Genomic DNA, 15,529 nt, shown 5'->3' on the forward strand with positions numbered 1-15,529 from the left:
ACCTATATGGCTACAGGTTCAGACATTTTACAATAGTGTGAACCCCTCAACAAGGAAACTGATTGATGCAGCTGCCGGTGGAACTTTAAACAACAAAACACTAGACGAGGTTTATGAATTTATTGAAGAGATGTCACCGAATAACTATCAGTGGCAATTCATGCGAACAAAACCAACGAAATCAACCGGTGTTTTTAACCTAGATGAGGTCACCATGTTATCAAATCAGGTAGAACTCTTAAATAAAAAGATTGATGGTTTGTATGGTTCTACTCAGGTACATCCAGTGATGTAGTGCAATACAAATGGAGGAGGGATACCTAATCCAGAATGCCTAGCCTACGACCATAGTGCTATTAACGAACAAGTCAACTATATGGGTAATAATCCTCGACCTCAAAATAATCTTTATAGTAACACTTACAATGCAGGTTGGAGGGACCATCCCAACTTTTCTTAGGGTGGTCAAGGCAATCAAAGGCCACAAAACTCTTCAGGCTTCCAACGGCCTTACCAGCAGGAAAAGAAGCCGAATCTTGGGGAGATGCCGAAGAAATTCATCTCGGTGTCAGAAACACGTTTCTAAAACACCAAAACAATGTTTAAAAATTAGCAAGCATCGATTCAAGGTCTTGAGACTCAAATAGGTCAGCTTACTAAGCTGATCTCAGAAAGACCACAAGGTAGCTTGCCCAGCAACACTGAGGCTAACCCGAAAGAGTAGCTTCATGCTATTACCGTTCAATATGAAGAAGGGTTAGTTGAGCCCACACCAGAACCAAGGCAAGAAACTATGGTAAGCCAAAATAAGGTGGATGAAAGCTAGCATAAACAAAAATCGGTAAGCAGAGAATACACACCTCGCGTGCCCTACCTAAAGCGACAAAAAAAGACCGCATAGACGAACAATTCGGTAAATTTCTTAACATCTTAAAAAAGTTATATATTAACTTACCATTTATTGAAGCTCTTTTGCAGATGCCCAATTCAGTGACATTATTAAAGGAGCTCCTTGCAAACAAACGAAAGTTAGATGATTTGTCGCATATGGAATTAAATGCAGTTTGCTCAGCAATTCTACAAAATAAACTACGCAATAAGTTAAAGGATCCAGGGAGTTTTACTATTCCTTTTTTAATCTGTAGTTTAAATGTTGATAATGCTTTAGCCGATTTAGGGGCAAGTATAAATGTCATGCCCTAAAAATGTTTAGACAACTAGGTATTGAGAAACCTAAACAAACTAGGATGAGCATACAACTGGCAGATAAAACTATTAGATTACCTCGAGGTATTGTTGAGGATGTACTTGTTAAGATTGATAAATTCATATTCCCAGTAGACTTTTTTGTTTTAGGCATGGAAGAGGACAGTGATGTTCTTTTAATTTTAGGACGACCTTTTTTAGCGACTGTTAAGACTATTATTAATGTTGGTACAGTTGAACTGACACTTCGTGCAGGTGATGAAATGGTTATTCTTCAGGCTCGTGATTCAATTGAGATACCAAGTAATGAAGATAACCTTATAAATCTGGTTAATGAGACTAATCATGTGATTCAACCTTCTTTGCAGGAAAAATTTTTGAGTAACATAAATGAGCCATGTTTTAGTTCATTCACTAATAATGGAACCATCCATGAACGACGAATGATACAGATAGATGAACTAGACAAATGACAGACCCATGGCAAGGAGGAGCAAAAACAACACCATGACGAATTCAATGAGAGGACCAATCAATTTAAGGTTGGGGACCAAGTCTGGCTAGATAAAAAAGACCCTCGAATTACCACTAGGGGTTAATCGTAGAGGTAGGCTTTTCATGGCATGAGTGGGTTAATCCTAAGTGCCTTAATCATTTTGACATATCAAATCAAATGGTGTAGTCTTAACATGCATAATCAAGCAAGTTTTAGAATAACAGTTCAATACTGACGCACTCAAAGCAATAATAAAAGTGAGCATGAAAGAATTAATAGATGCTCAAAAAGCTCAAAAATCTCACAAGAATTATGGCTTTTTGATGTTTAAAACTTGTGAATTCCAACTCAAAGTAATACCTAAACTTTGGGGAAACAACCTAATCTTTTAAATTCTTAAAAATCAACTTATCATGCTTGATTCTCTAATGTCTTAAAGTTTAAACAATCAATGCATAAATGCCTATGTTTTAATTCAAGATATATCAATCAAAATTTATCCTAAATATGATATGAGAGCTTTTCAAGAGAACAAGGCAGTCATTCAGGGGTTTTTCTAATAATGAAATGAATACCTCCCCCCACACTTAAGATGTACATTGCCCTTAATGTACAAAGATAGATATATAGAAAAGAATGTCAAAATAAGATAGGGAGAGAAGTGAAACTTCCTGAGTGATGAATGAATTTCCTTGAACTGGAGTTTCAGAGAATAATCGGCGTGAGGGTGGAGGAGGATACTCCGGTAGTGGTAAAGGTTCATTAGTCCATAAGTCCTGCGCCAAAAGAATTTTATATCTGAAATTGGTTACGGTCGTGGTCGAGCAAGACATAACAGTCGTGGAGAACCTTTCCCAGTGGAGTGACGAGTCCTTGAGTAATAGTGTGCTTTGGAGCTTTTTATAACTGTGATAGCATCAGGAACTCTTTTAGAAAGTATATAAGGAAGAATGATTACTTGGTAGGAAATAGCTGAAATTCAAAATTGTTAATTAGAAATTATAAATCCTAATAAAAATAAGATGAAAGAATAATAAAAATTAGTTTTAAAATAAAATAAAAGTAAAAACATAAAATAATAAATAAAAGTTTTTAAACATCTTCATCGCTAGATGGTTCGCGAGGTAGGGGTGGCGATGAGATGTGGAAGTGCTGACAGATCTGCTGTAGAGTAGCATCAATATTGTCAAATCATTGAAAACACTGCTGCTCGAATCATGTGAGGCGCTCAGAAATGTCAGCATATGAAGCCGCCGCATGAACTGGACGAGAGAGTGGTGGTGGCTGAGACGGTGGGTCCTCGTGTTGTGGGAGACATCATCAGTAATGTCCTTGGGGGCCTCCTCTTCGGTAGATTGGGCGAGACAATATTGAAGAGGGTAGGTTCCTCGACACATTTCGATCATCCTCATGCTAAGTATGCTCGAGATGCCTTGTGGAGACATCTGGACAATGAGGGTCAAGGATGATTCTTGGGCCGCGGTGCGGAGGAGCCCAAAGTGTCGAGCCAACCGAGTAACATAGGGGCCAATAGAGATGACCCCCTTCTTATGCCGCTCCGTCTGGTGTTGAATGGCGAGGGCATTGAAATAGGCAAGGTCGATGACGTGCCCTACGACATACACTATAGAAAGTAGGCGTCGTGAGTGTTGACGACACCAGTGCTCTCTCACCTTCCTGTAATCGTGTGAGCCAAAATGGTGTGTAGGTACCTCAAAGATGGAGGGAGAACCGATGCCTTGGAGCGGCTAGGATTGTAAGTGGCTGAACCTAGTACTAGTGCATCCCAGCACCGTGAAGGAGAATGATGGATATGGCAGTTGAGAGCATGTAAGTCATTCTCCTTCTTGAATTCCTCCATATATAAGCCCAGTCCAGTACCCAATTTTAGGACGCTTAGCTGGCGGACTGATCCGCCTAGGCAAAATTGAACCGTGCTGGGATCATCGTAGTTCGTCATTACAGTCTAAAAATGAAATGTTGAACATAGTTCCATCGTGAGTTCGAGATATGTTGGCTCGATGATCCCAAAGAAAAGCTCCCAAGGGTCGGTGGTTAGGAGGGCCTGAATCACATCATCCAACTAAACTTGTCTTACTGTAGCCCAGTCAATGTAGCGGCCCGCAATTAAAGGTCGGGCCCGGAGTATTTGGAAAAGTTCTTCTTGGGGCCTGATGGGGAACCTCAGGAATAGGTGACAAATTTTCGCATAGGACCCGAGGAAGATGACGCTCCCTTCCTTTTCTTTAAAGTAGGGACAATGACATTTTTACCATGTGAAGATGACATGGTACCTGTAATTGGAATTATCAATTCGTCTTGATGAGTAGACAGGGTAAAATATGACTAAATTCGAGGAAGAAAATCCATAAATATGTTCAACCACAACTACTAAGTTTAACTAAAACAATAATTTCAATGGCATACTTTTGTGGCATTAGCATGGTGATATAAGTAAAAATGGCAAAGAATAAAATGCAACATACTATATGAATGAATAAAAATGTCCACACAAGAGGCATGAATATTTCAACTATCCTAACCATGAATATTCACTTCTAACTAATCAAATGGAGTAGAGAAATCATGTAATGAGTAAGAATTTGAACATGAAAAAGATGATAACTTGTTTTGTAAATAAAATTTGAGTGATAGAAAGATGAACATGCTCGTGTTCCCAAATTTCAGCCCGTGTGTTTCTCGAATTTTGAATTTGGGCACATCTGACAATTGATCCACTCCCGTGTTCCTTGGGCGTGTAGGTGCACATGGCCGTGTCGCACGACCGTGCCTGACTTCGTTCACTTCTCCCACACTCGTGTATGTAGGCCCACGCCCGTGGTAATTTAACAGGTTCGACCACAGGTGCTAGACACGGGGGTGTCGCACGACAGTGTTAATTTGACAGTTTTAGCCACAGTTTCAAGGCACGGGCGTGTCACATGCTCGTGTTGTTTTGGCAATTTCGCTCACGACCATGTCGCACGACTGTGGCGATTTATCATAGCCTGTTTTGGGGAAATCTTTTCCCTATTTTCACACGGCCCTAAGCACACCCATGTTCTTGGTCGTGTCTATGTGGAAAACCTGTATTCAAGAGCTCTGTTAGTAAGTTAGGTGTTAAACACTAAAATTAAAAGAAGTTAATACAGTTAGTGCTCGGGTTGCCTCCCAGAAGCGCTCATTTATAGTCTAAGCTCGACTTACCTCTCCATTGAATGGTCATGGTGGTTCGAGGAGTTTATACTCCTCATTCCTGCTATCATTCTCATCAAAATAAAGTTTTAGATGGGTGTTGTTTACCTTAAAAGTGCCGAACTTGGGATGACTTACCTCGACTGTACCGAAAGGGAAAATGCTAAGTACCGTAAGAGGGATTTCTTCATTTGGTTTGGTAGTGACAATGTGAGGATCTGCGGCATCTAATAATACTTTATCTCCAACCTTAAGTTGATTTGGGAAGATATTGAGCTCGTTCTGGCGTAGTTTTGGTTTATCATGTGTTCTCGGTTTATACATCCGCCATTCATCTAGATCCTTGATTTGTAGCCTTCGATTTTCATGCATAGGTCCTCCGCTACTGCTTGAGAATGGCTCTTGTACTTCCTTCAGACCCATTTCCTGCAAAGTAGGTTGCACCATATTGTCAGTTTTAGTAGAATGGTTTAGACGATCACCTTCAATTTCCGATGTGTTGCAAGAATTGTGAGCTTGAAGGGTGATTGTTTTGTCTCCCACACAGAGTGTGAGCTCACCTGTGCCAACATTAATAATCGTTTTAGCAGTTGCTGAAAAGGGCCGTCCTAAAATCAAATGAGTATTGCTATCCTCCTCTATGTCTAGAACAATGAAGTAAACGGGAAATATAAATTTATCGATTTTAACTAGCACATTTTCAATAATACCCCTAGGAAATCTTATAATTTTATCTGCTAATTGAATGCTCATCCTAGTCTATTTGGGTTTCCCAAGACCTAATTGTTTGAACATTTTGTAGGGTATAACGTTAATACTAGCCCTTAAATCAGCTAATGCATTATTAACATCTAAACTACCAATTAAGCAAGGAATCGTAAAACTCCCTGGATCTTTTAGTTTGTTGGGTAGTTTATTCTGTACAATAGCTGAGCAAACTGCGTTTAGCTCAACATGCGATGCCTCATCCAACTTTCGCTTATTTGTTAAAAGCTCCTTTAAAAATTTCATTGCGTTTGGCATCTGCGATAGAGCTTCAATAAACGTTAAGTTAATATGTAATTTTTTTAAAAGTTTAAGGAATTTACCAAATTGTTCATCTGAGCGGTTTTTCCTTGTCGCGTTGAGGTATGGCACACGAGGTTTATATTCAACATTTACTGATTTGTTTTTATTATAACCTACCTCACCTTGACCTTTGCTCACCACAGTTTCTTGCCTCGATTCTAGCTCAGGCTCAACGAATCCTTCTTTATCTTGAACATTAATCGCGTTGAGCTGTTCCCTTGGGTTGGGTTCAGTATTACTTGGCAAGCTACCTTGTGGTCGTTCGGAGATTAGTCTGGAAAGCTGGCCTATCTGAGTTTTGAGCCCTTAAATTGACGCTTGTTGATTTTTAAGTGCTGTCTCGGTGTTCTGGAAATGGGTTTCTGACACTGAGATAAATTTAAACAACATCTCTTTAAGGTTCAGTTTCTTTTCCTATTGATAGGGTGGTTGTTGAAAACCCGGAAGATGTTGTGGTCTTTGATTGCCTTGACCGTCCCACGAAAAATTGGGATGGTTCCTCCAACCTGAATTATAAGTGTTACTATATGGGTTATTTTGGGATCTAAAGTTATTGTTACCCATGTATTGAACTTGTTCCTCCTCGATGCTAGGGTTGAAGGGCTGATACTCTGTGCATGCTCCTCTTCTATTCGTCTCGCACCTCATTACTGGATGTACCTGGGTAGAACCAAGTAAACCATCAATCTTTTTATTTAGAAGTTCTACCTGGTTTGACAGCATCCGAATCGACGTTATAAACGCCTGCTGTTTTAGTTGGCTTAGTCCTCATGACTTGCCACTGATAGTTATTCAGTAACATCTCTTCAATAAATTCGTAAACCTCTTCAGGTGTTTTGTTGTTGATGGTTCCCCTGGCTACTGCATCAATTATTTGCCTTGTCGAGGGGTTCACACCATTATAGAATGTTTGAACTTGCAACCATAGAGGTAATCCATGGTGAGGACACCTTCGCAATAGGTCCTTGTATCTCTCCCATGCATCGTAAAGAGTTTCTAAGTCCATCTGCACAAACGAAGAGATATCATTACGTAATTTGGCTGTTTTAGCCGGTGGAAAATATTTTAATAAAAATTTTTCTGTTATTTGTTCCCAAGTAGTAATTGACCCTCGTAGTAACGAGTTCAACAACTGTTTAGCTTTGTTCCTCAATGAAAAAAGGAATAACTGAAGACGAATGGCATCGTCAGAAACGCCATTAATTTTAAATGTATCTCAAAATTCTAAGAAATTTGCCAAGTGAGTGTTTGGATCCTCATCCTACAAACCATCAAACTGAACAAATTGCTGTATTATTTGAATAGTGTTAGGTTTTAGTTCAAAATTATTTGCAGCAATAGCAGGCCTAACTATACTTGACTCAATTCCTGTTAAAGTAGGTTTAGCATAATCATACATAATACGAGGAGCATGATTTTGATTTGCTAGTTCAACGGGTATCGCAGGAGGTAGCTGATTGTCTTGGTTTTCAGCCATCTCCTCGGTTGAGGTTTGAGTATCGTCCTCTTGCCCGTTCTCTGTGTATCTTAAGCTTCACCTTATTTCTCTTTGGTTTTTGCGAATTGTGCGATCGATTTCCTCGTCAAAAAGTAGTGATCCTGATAGGTTTCTTCTAGTCATAAACTATAAAAACCTGCCAAGATAAAGAAAAAGTAAATTAATAAATAATAAAAATAAAATAGAATTAACTTGCAAGAAAAATAAATGGCTAAAGTAATAAAAATTGAGTGTTCCTAATATCTTAGTTCCCCGGCAACAGCCCCAAAAACTTGATCGTGATTTTCGTGACAGGTTTTAAATATTTATAATGAATCGTTCTTGAAACTAACTATTATCACGATGTAGGCAGGTGTTCCTATCGAACAGTAGTATAGTTTTAGCAAGACCGGATTGTCGAACCCAAAGGATCTAAAAGTACTAGTAATGACTGTCTTTTTATTATGTAGCCTAAGAATAAGGGGGTTTTGTTTTAACTAACTAATTATCTAAACTAAGAATTCACAGAAAATAGAATTGGGGAATTACTTTTGGAAAATGATTGAATTAAGACAATACCTAAAAAAAAATCCACCTAGACTTCACTTGTTATTCTGACTCCGAATCGGATGATTTATTCATTTAACTTGTTCTGTAGAGATCCCTAAGTTATGTTATTATCCCTATTCAAGACTAATAACATCTAATCCCTAGATTGAATAATTGAGACTTTCCTCTAATTAACACCCTAGGGTTGTATTAACTCGATCTATAGATCCCCTTATTAGGTTTCACCCTAATCCGGCAAAACTTGTTACCCTATCTCTAGGCGCGCAATCAACTCTCCTTAATTATGACAAATGTACTCTTAGACAGGGTCTATTCCTCCTCTGAATAAGAGCTTATCTTGAATCAGTATCCTGGGATATCCAAACAAGAATTAAGAACACATAATTAAGAACAAGTTAAATATTTATCATACAATTCAGAAAATAATAACAAGATTCGTCTTAGGTTTCATTCCCCTTAGGTATTTAGGGGATTTAGTTCATAACTAAAAAGGAAAACATCTCAGTAGAATAATGAATACAAAACATAAAGAAAACCCAAAACTCTTGGAGGGAAATTGAGGGGAGATCTTCAGTCTTGATGGTGAATCTAGCTTCTGAGATGGATCAATCACCTTTCCTTGAGCAGTTCCCTGCCTCCTTCTTTCTGTGTGTCCTTTCCTCTTCCTTTAGGGTGTATTTATAGGCTTTAGAACTCCTAGAAGCCCTCAAAATTGACCTTTTCCGAATTGGACTCAACTTGGGCTCAGCAGGGACATGCCCGTGTGACACGCCCGTGTGCGATTACTTCAGGCTGTGTTCGAGCCTATTAAATAGGAACGACCGTGTGGTCTGCCTGTGTGAGGAAGTCCAGGTCGTGTTGATTTCGAACTTTGGCCCATTTTCTCTGTTTTTGCCCTGTTTCTCGTTCCTTTCGCTCTCTTATGCTCTCCTAAGTATAAAACATGAAATTAAGGCATTAGGAGCATCGAATTCACCAATTCTAAGGGAAAATCATCCATAAAATGTGTTAAGCATGGCGATAAAATATGTATAAATTATGATTTATCAAGCCCATCTATTTAGAGCTTACCTTAGAGTTTTTCACTACTTTCTATCTACAACATGTGATGAATACCCATGACGAGGCTGGTACTATCACTTTCCGACTTGGTGGCTTAGTGTAACATATGAGCGTCCCTGAGTTTGGCGCAGGTTTGGGCATCTACACCGATGATTTTATAGGTGCCGATAACTTTTTTCACCTCCACCGTCACATCCATTACTCACCTTCATGCTGTTGGACCGATCTCACAGCTAGTCAGATCTGTTATGACGTGAGTCGCTCGAAGGCAACATCTCTTTCTCTGCCTCTATGATACATCCACGCCTTATTAGCTTATACGTTGACGGGCAGGAGAGAGAGCACATGAGTTGTAAGCACTACTGACGCATACTATCTTTGGAGCATGGCGATTGGTCACGTCTTTGATTTGGCATACTTCATAGTGCTGGCTTTTCGCCATCAAACAGACCGCCACAGGAGGGGTCCCATTTGTCTTGGTCCTTACGTGACTCGTCTCGCTTGACACTTCGGCCTCTTCGACACTTCAGAGATGTCATCGATATTCACACTTGTAGGCCAGATGGCTCCTCAGAGAATTTCTAGTATGATCCACATGAGGATAATAGACCGACGCTGTGGATTCGTGCCCTCTCAGTACAGACTCGTTCACTTTAATGACCAAGATGAGCCAGGGGACATTACAGATGATATCCCTCTCCCTCATGAGGACCCACACCCACCTCCACTACCGAGTAACCGACCTCCTGCTGCCACTGTGACTGATATATCCGAGTGACTCACTCGCTTCGAGCAATAGTGTTTTGCGAGGTTCGACAGCATTGAGGCAACTCTGTAGCAGATCTGCTAGCACTTCTACATCTCGCCTCCACTACCACCACCTCGTGACGCTGACGCTTCTGATGATGAGGACCTCTGAGTCCATTTCTTTTATTTTTTTTATTTTTGTTTTATTTATTTTTTGAAGCTTTTTGTTTTATATTTTGAACTATGCTTATCTTTATGGTTATTATCAAGTAATCCCTTAATTCTCTTCCACAGTGGTGTTTATTTTCTTATTAGTAACTCAGAATCATGCCTTTCATTAGCCTTATTTACAACTCTAGCTGTCACTATTCCAAGGATTTCATAAAAAAAAATTCAGGGCAGTTTCACTTCTCTCCCTCTCTTTTGATTTTATGCTTATATTATTATTATCTATCTTCGTACATTAAGGACAATGTACATATTAAGTATGGAGAGGTTATTTATATGTTTATTAGAAAATCCCTGAATTTTTATCTCGTTCTCAAATAATTTTCTCATATTATTATTAGAGTGAATTTTGATTGATTTATAATTTTTGTTGATATGTTTTGAATTAAATCATAGGTAATTGTACATTGATTGTTTAACCTTAAAACATTTGAGAATCAAGCATGATAAGTTGACTTTTGAGAATTAAAATTGCTAGGTTGTTTCCCTGAATTGAGGTATTATCTTGAAGTTCTGAATTCACAGGATTGACATCAAAAGCCATAATTTTTGTGAGATCATGAGCCTTTAGATCATATATCCTTTCTTGTTCACTTTTATTGTTGCTTATGAATGTGTCAATACTGATCTGTTATTCTAGAACTTGCTTTGATTATACATGTTGAGACCACATCATTGATTTAATATACCGAGATGATAAAGGCACTTAGGTTTTAACCCACTTACCCCATAAAAACCTATTCACATAATTGGCCCTTAATGAACCTCTTTGAGCCTTAACCATTGTTTCTTGATTTTCTCCTTAATGTTAACCCATAACTTAACCCTTTTTGATTCGTTAAGAATTTTTCCCTTTTCATTGACTCCTTTTTATTGAGATTTGATTTGATTAGTTACCTAACTAATGTTCGTTCATTCCAGTTGCTGAATTATTTCTTATTATGTACTTTCCATTATTGTACTTGTTCTTATTCTTAAAAAAATGTATATTTATATTCATATAATTACATATTGTTATAAAGAGCTTGGATAAGTTAAAGTTATTATTTCGAGAAAAGAAAGCTCATTTCATTAGTTTTGGATAGTCTTAATTCTGGAAATTGTTTGTAATTCAGCAATTAGCTTTATTATTCTAAGTTTGGTAACTTATTAAATTAATCTCGGTTCTAACCCTCTTTTTAGCCTTTATAGTGGTGGAGATTTGATTTTCATGCAAGCCTATGGTAATAAGTTTTCATGTTTGACTATTGAGTGCTTAATTATTGAACCTTAAACACTTTGAGTGATTTGAGTGAATCTTTAGAGAGGATGCCATCTCTTGTCAATTTGGAATTAAAGGTAATTATTTAGATAAGGGGAGATACCTATGATTTTTATGATTAAAACGCTCAACTTGGATTGTTTGAAACTTTAATGTTATTTTAGTTGAATTCTCAATGTATGATTATTTGCGGATCATTTCGAATCATTATTGATGAGAATTATAAGTTGAGAAGAATTTATTTTGATTATGAGTTGAGGATTTTGCTTGAGGACAAGAAAAAGCTTAAGTGTGAGGATATTTGATAAACCATAATATATACATATTTTTATCCCATGCTTGACATATTTTTGGATGATTTATCATAAGATTTATCATAAGATTTGATAAACTTTGATGCTCCTAAACCTTTAAATTCATGTTTTATACTTAGGTGAGCTTAGGAAGGTGAAAAGACCAAGAAATGGGCCAAAAACAGACAAAATGGGCTTATTTCAGCATTTCACACGGCCTAGGCACTTCTACACGGGACAGACCACATGCCCGTATGTCACGGCCGTGTCAACTAAAAACCAACTCAGAATTACACACGGTTTGAGCACCTTCACATGGGCGTGGCACACGACTGTGTCCCTATCCAGCCCAAGTTTAATTCTCTCCGAAAAGGCTAATTTGTGGGGTTTTGAAGCATTTCAAAGTCTATATAAACACCCTAGAAGAGGATTAAAAGGGACACGCAGAGTACAAAGCAAAAAATACTTGAAGAATAGCCATTAGAATCAGCTCGGAAGCAGGATCTCCTTTCAGACTGAAGATCTCCATTCAATTTCCTTAGAAGTTCTTTGGGTTTATTTATGTTTTGTTGTTGTCCCAATTTTGAGATGTTTTCCTCTATTGTTATGAACTAAATTCCCTAAATACCTAGGGAAGTTGAAACCTAAGACGGATCTTATTACTATTTGAATTATATGATAAATACTTATTCTTATTCTTAATTGTGAGATTTAATCCTTGTTTTAATATTTCAGGATATTAATTCAGGTTTTGATGTGCTTATTCAGTAGAGCAAAAATCCCTGTTTAAGAGTAAATCCTCCATAATTAAGCGGAGTTGCATGCAATCCTAAAGATAGGACGACATAAATCTGCCGGATTAGAGTCACATCTAATAAGGGAGTCCATAGAACGAGTTAATGCGACAATAGGGGTTTTAATTAGAAAGGGATTTCAGTTAATCAACCTAGAGTCAGTTGTTTTTAGTCTCGGGAGAGATAATAACATAAATAAGGGATTTCTACGGATTAAGTCAAGTGAATAAATCGTCTAATTCAGAAGTAATAAGTGAAGTCTAGCTGGATTCTTCATTGGGTATTGTCTTCTTCATCGGTTTTCCAAAAGTATTTTCCAACTTTAATCTCTGCCATGTTAGTTAATTAGATAATTAGTCTTAGTTTAAAAACATACCTTTAATTTTTAGGCTAGATAATAAAAATATAGTAATTATTAGTACTTTTAGTCTTTGTGGATACAATATTTCCGATCTCACCATAACTATACTACTGTTCGATAGGTGCGCTTGCCTTAGTCGAATTTTTAGTTAGTTTAGCGGCCATCAAAAGGTAATTAATGATATACTTAATGTAGACACTCAATTTTGCCCGGGCCTAAAAATAAGTCCAAAAACAAAAATAATAAACCCCCCCAAAAAAATGAAGTCCAAGTTCAGTCCAGAATTACAAATATAATTTGGCCCGATCAGAATGACCTATTACTTGAAAAGATTTAAGGTCCATTTACAAGCTTGACTCAAATGGAAATATAATCTTCAATGATATGCAATCTTAGATATGATATGAAATCTTAGATATGATTGCAATCTTAGATATGATATGCAATCTTAGAAGATATGATTTTGTAATCTTAGAGATTTAATTTGTAGATACCTTTTAATCTTAACCGTTGATGTAATTAATTTGTATCGTTGGATTTGAAGAGGTTCAACTATAAATAAAGGCCTCTCCCTTCATTGTAAACACACTAGAGTTTTGGGAAACAATAAAAATTTTTGAGAGCTTTCACTCAAATTTCTCTCCCACTTGCGTTCTTATTTTCTACGGTTTGTTCTTATTTTATTCTTTGTTCATCTTCATTTTTCAACCCTTTTTATTTTGATTTAATCCATGTTTCCCTGATTTTTTTTATATATTTTAATTTTTTAATAATTTTAGTATCATATCAAACTCTTTCATTTTTTAATAATTTTTCTTGTACTACTCTTAGTAAATAATTTTTGAATTTTACTCAAATCATTATTTAAAAAATATATTTCATTTAATTGTCATATTTTATCCAAAAGTTTTTCTAAAATGAGGCAATGTTTTTTGTATTTAGGAATTCGGGAAATAGTGCCCTAACATGCTGGGTTGCGATTTCCCGTATGTCTAAATGCCTAAAGTATCCTTCTAAATATATTTTGTAAATCACGAGATGATTTTAGTTATGAGAGTTTAAGAATATCGTGTCCTATCATGCTGGATGTGATATTTGTATTCTTTTGGAGCTAAGGAATCTCAATTTTTCAACTTAAATAATTCCGGTTTTAAAAAAAGGGATCCTATTTTTAAATCCTTTCAAATTTTTGACATTAAGACAGAAAACTATTCAATTTGGTACCAATTTTGGGCATTGCGAGGGTGCTAATCTTTCCTCGTATGTAACCGAATCTCGAACCTATTTTCTTAATTTTCGTAGACTAAAACGTTTTATAAGGTGATCCAATCACACCTAAAAAGGTTGGTGGCGACTCCCGTTTTCATTTTTTAAAAGTCGATCCCCATTTTTCAAACATCCCTTTAAAAAATGGTTTCGACAGCTTGGCGACTCCACTGGGGACTTAAGAGAGTCAAGCCAAGAAATTGAGTATTTTCTATCTTAATGTCGGAAGTTTGGAAAATTTAAAATTGGATCCTTTTTACATGTGTTTGCCGCATATGTTTGTTACCTTATTGCTGTACATTGCCTTTGCATGACCGTTGTGGTCACACCCTTAAGTGGAAGTGAGAAGCTACGCTTTCGTAAGGTTTTCACCTTCGTATGAGCTAGTGGATTGCTTCCGGGATATTGTACCTATGTCTTCGTGAGATTTTCATCTCCGTATGGCCATAGGGAAATGTGTCCCCTTGAACTGAACTTGGTCTATATGAGCCTATAATGGGTGAAGACCAAGGAATCTGCTGGTTCAGGTACCCTGGCTTTAGAGCTAAAACTAATATAGTGAACTCTAAAGAGTTTAGGAAAGATAGTGATAGCCTTTAGTAAGCTACCCTTGTAAGTACTTATTTATCATTTTTTTTATGATACTGACCTTTTTTTATTTTGCTGTCATTGCATGTCATTTGGCATTTAAAGGTGTCGATTCACGGCTCGATTTCTAGATTAGAAAGTTTTGTAATGAGGAATGAATACCTTGATAGAGTGGAGGACAATGCTTCTGTCTGTACCTAGTCAGAGAAAACCCAGTTAGAGAAAGGAGATAGTGTCACCGAGGGATATACGTCAGAGTTATGGGACTTCACCCGTATTAATTCGACGCAAAATGAGTTTCAGGAGCTGAGAAACATTTGGGCCCAATGGGATGACGAGGCTAAGCAGCTTTTCTATCAGAATTATGGAGACCTTCCCTATTTGCTAGACGTCAAAGTAGATAGGCACTTGTTTTGAGCTATGGTACAGTTCTGGAACCCTGCTTATAGTTGCTTTACATTTGGTGATGTTGATCTTGCACCTACTTTGGAGGAGTATACGACTTTACTGCGTTGCCCGAGGATTTAGGGTCACAAGGCTTATGTTAGGCCTGCTAGTCTTCCAACTTTTGCAAAGAAGTTGGTGATGACTACTGGGATGAGTGAGCAGTGGGCTGTAGCTCGTATACAACAAAAGGGTGATAGTAAGTGCGTTCCATGGTCCGTTTTGAGGGATTTGATATCGACACATCCAGATGTAAAGAAAAGGGTTGACGTCCTAGCTTTGAATATTTACGGTATGGTGATTTTCCCAAAGGCGTTGGGGCACATAGATAAGGCAGTTGGGGATTTGTTCGATCGCTTTGGTAAGCAGAATACACCGGTACCAGCAATCCTAGCTGAGACATTTAGATCTTTGAGTGCATGTCCCAGAGCCGGCGAAGGTAGATTCATTGGATGTGCACAGTTGCTGTTGGT

General features: G+C 37.5%; 1 non-coding gene across 1 annotated transcript; it reads left to right on the top strand.

Annotated features, from left to right (window-relative positions):
- The first annotated feature begins 6,897 nt into the window (after positions 1-6,897).
- LOC128281219 (small nucleolar RNA R71) lies at positions 6,898-7,003 on the top strand. Its single transcript, XR_008271432.1, has one exon. It is a non-coding gene; the product is annotated as a small nucleolar RNA R71 (small nucleolar RNA).
- The last annotated feature ends 8,526 nt before the right edge of the window (positions 7,004-15,529 follow it).

Source organism: Gossypium arboreum, chromosome 9 (assembly GCF_025698485.1).
Source record: "Gossypium arboreum isolate Shixiya-1 chromosome 9, ASM2569848v2, whole genome shotgun sequence".
Taxonomy (NCBI): domain Eukaryota; kingdom Viridiplantae; phylum Streptophyta; class Magnoliopsida; order Malvales; family Malvaceae; genus Gossypium; species Gossypium arboreum.